This window comes from Equus caballus, unplaced genomic scaffold, assembly GCF_041296265.1.
Source record: "Equus caballus isolate H_3958 breed thoroughbred unplaced genomic scaffold, TB-T2T unassigned-0002494, whole genome shotgun sequence".
Classification (NCBI taxonomy): Eukaryota; Metazoa; Chordata; class Mammalia; order Perissodactyla; family Equidae; genus Equus; species Equus caballus.
In genome coordinates, this window is record NW_027222327.1 from 25001 (window position 1) to 28211 (window position 3211).

The 3211-nt window shown below is 60.4% G+C and overlaps 1 long non-coding RNA gene across 1 annotated transcript; it reads left to right on the plus strand.

Annotated features, from left to right (window-relative positions):
* The first annotated feature begins 895 nt into the window (after positions 1 to 895).
* On the plus strand, positions 896 to 2779 carry LOC138922737 (uncharacterized). The gene is made up of 2 exons (XR_011435858.1): positions 896 to 2009; positions 2346 to 2779. It is a non-coding gene; the product is annotated as an uncharacterized lncRNA (long non-coding RNA).
* Positions 2780 to 3211: the final 432 nt, after the last annotated feature.

A 3211-nucleotide genomic window follows, 5' to 3' on the forward strand; every position in this document is an offset into this window, starting at 1 on the left:
GGGTCGGAAGAGCGGTGGTGACAATGATTTTCATTATCATTTAGAAAGAAGAACGTGGACTTCTTTAGAGGAGTCCTTTGAATAGCTTCTCCATTTAGTTAACATACATCCAAATGGAGGTCGGGAAACTTGGGTCCTGTTAACATATGGATGGAAGTGGAAAGAACTATCGCGATGACCGTCCTTGTGTTTCTTTTATTTTTTCTTTCTTCCTTCTCCCCAAAGCCGCCCCCCCCCACCCCCGCCCCGCCCCGCCCCGCCCCGTCCCGTCCCGTCCCGTCCATCCATAGTTGTAGGTTCCAGTGGTAGGTCTTTCGGGTTTCTGCTATGTGGGCTTGAAGGGCGATGCTGGGTCTGGGGCTGCGCCCAGGATCCGAACCGGTGAAAACCTGGGCCGTCGAAGCCGGGGGTCGGGGTGGGGGCGCGTACTTGACCGCTCGTCCACGGGCTCGGCCCCCGGCCCTTGTTTTCTAGGGAGAGAGACAGAGAGACCCGATCCATTTTCTCTTGGCCTCTAAAGCGTGTGTGTGGTCGAAAGGCGACGGAGAGAGGGGTTCTGGTCCAGAAAGCCCCGACCGCGCCGCCGCGGGGATCGGTCGGTCCCGCCCGAACCGTCCGAGTCGGAAAGGAACGGACAGCTTTCCTCCTTTGGGCCCCTGACTTGGGACCAACAGGGGAAGAGAAACAGGCCTCTCTCCCTCACACCCTGGCCCCTTCCCCCAGGACGCCCTCCTTCTAGTCAGCCCGCCTCTGGCTTTTCCACACGCCGACGACCGCTCGTCGGCATGGACCCACCTTCCTTGGGGGACACCACCACACGACTCTCCCACTCGTCTGCCTGCCTTTCGTTGGCGTCGCTGCCAAAGGCGAGGGGTAGGGGTGGCGGTGGCAGGGACGGCAGGGGCCCAGCGGCTCTCTGGAGGGTGAGGAAGTCTTGCTGGTTCTCCTAGGTCGGTGATCTTTCTCGATCTCCACACACATTCTTCGTTTGGGGAGCCAAGAGACGCCCTCTGAGGAATCCCTATGGCCAGGGTCGATCACTTACTCGCTCACTGCCTCGGCCTCGGCCTTGGCCTCTGTCCACCTTGTCTCTCTCCCTCCCTCCCTCCCTCGTCGGTCTCTGTGTGTGGACGTCTAGGTGGAGGCGAGGCAGGGAGGCCATCCACCCACCCACCCACCTCGTGGTTTACCACACGCTCTACACGGAGGTAGAATTCCCATCCCACCGAATCCATCCTTTCCACGGGGCACAAGCCAGTGGCCTTCGGGAGTCTCCCTCCCCAAGGTGGCGCATCCGTCACGGCTATCTATTTCCAGAAGGTTTCCGTTTCCATCCCCTCCCTCCGAAAGAAAAAACGGCCCCACTCCCGGATCTGCCTCACCACGACCACCACCACCGCCGCCATCTGCTGTCGCCCTCTAGGGTTGGACCGTTCTAGCTCTCTCCTCTGTGTGGAATCGCAACGTAGGTCGCCTTGGATGTCTGGCACCTCTCACTTAGCAGAAGGTTTTGGAGGCTCAGGCTGGGCCACGCTTTGGCCCGGGTCAGTGTTCCGTTCCTCCGGACGGCTTCCTCGTTTCCACGAGAAGGAGCCGTGAAGACGGAAAGGAAGGGCGGATGGATGGCTTCTCCCGTGCTACCGAGTCCCTCTCCCCTTTTCCCCAAAGCGTGAGGGGCGGTCGACAGGATCTTCTCTGATGACAAAAGTCAGAGGCACCCCGGGTCAGACACCGTGCGAGGCGTTGGTGTGTTCTCGAGACGAGAACACGTCCCCGTCAGCGTTTCCTGTCGTTCTCGTTCCGAAAGGATTCACGCGCCACCCCGTCTCCCTCAAGGTCTTAGGGCTGTCGTGCTCCGCAGCCGTCACGTGTCGTGGATCCTGGGCACCACCACGCCACCCCGCCCCCGCCCCCCCGCCATAGCTGTCGATCGCTACGTGGCACGCCTACGTTTGCCCAAAAGAGCAGTCCGATGGACAGCGTGGGTGCTTTTCCCAGCAGGCAGGCAGGTGAGAGTCACCCCTCTAGAAGGTTTCCAAGCCCCGTTCCATTCTCAGAGGCAGCTCCTTTGGCCATCAAGGAGGCAGGCGATGGGGGTGGGGGTGGGGATGGGGATGGGGCCGGGGCCTCTGTCCCTCTGTCGCGGTAGAAATGATTGGGAAAGGAGGGACGATGGGCGTAGGTCAACCATCCTGGGCGGTGGTGCTTTGGGAGCTTTTTCTAGAAGAAGGAGCGAACGGCCTTCCCTGGGAAGGGAGGAAACCAGAGGAGGTCCCCCTCAGACCGACCTGACACGAGAAGGACACTCTCTCTCTCTCTCCCTTTTCTTCCTGACTTGAAATCAGGAGACAAAACTCCCCTGCCAAAGGGGCCCTCCCGAAACGGGGAGTGAGGAAGACCTCCTTCTCTTCACGGCTGAAGTTCTCCCTGCCTTTCCTGGACGGGAAGGATAGCACCTACGCCCGCTGCCGTCGGCGACTTTTAGTCCACCTGGAGAGGAAGAAATTCTTTCCCGTGGCCGAACCCTGGCGGTTCGTTCGTGCTGCAGAGGACGTGGCCCTCTCTGACACACCCAGGAACCTCCTCGCTCCGGGTCGCTCCGGGTCGAGGAGAGGGAGTTCTGTTCTGTGGTTTAGAATGGTGCTTAAAAAGGGACATCGCTTACAAAGGGTCCTCGTCCCCCTTCCTAAACGGACGGCTCGGCTCGGAGGCGTGAGATACGTTTCGCATCCTCCTCGTCGTCTTCACTCAAAGTTTTATTGGAGTTTTGAAGATTTTATTTTTGTCTTTCCTTTTTCTCCCCAAAGCCCCCCGGTACATAGTTGTGTGTTCTTCGTTGTGGGTCCTTCTAGCGGTGGCATGTGGGACGCCGCCTCAGCGTGGTTTGATGAGCAGTGCCGTGTCCGCGCCCGGGATCCGAACCGACGAAACACTGGGCCGCCTGCAGCGGAGCGCGCGAACTTAACCACTCGGCCACGGGGCCAGCCCCTTACTGGATTTTTAAAACAACTCCGGGGGCCGGCCCGGTGGCGCAGCGGTGAAGTTCGCACGTTCCGCTCCGCCGGCCCCGGGTTCGCCGGTCCGGATCCCGGGCGCAGGACCCAGCACCGCTTGGCGAGACACTCTATGGCAGGCATCCCACCTGGAAAGTAGAGGGGGATGGGCACGGATGTCAGCTCAGGGCCAGTCTTCCTCGGCCGACAGAGGAGGA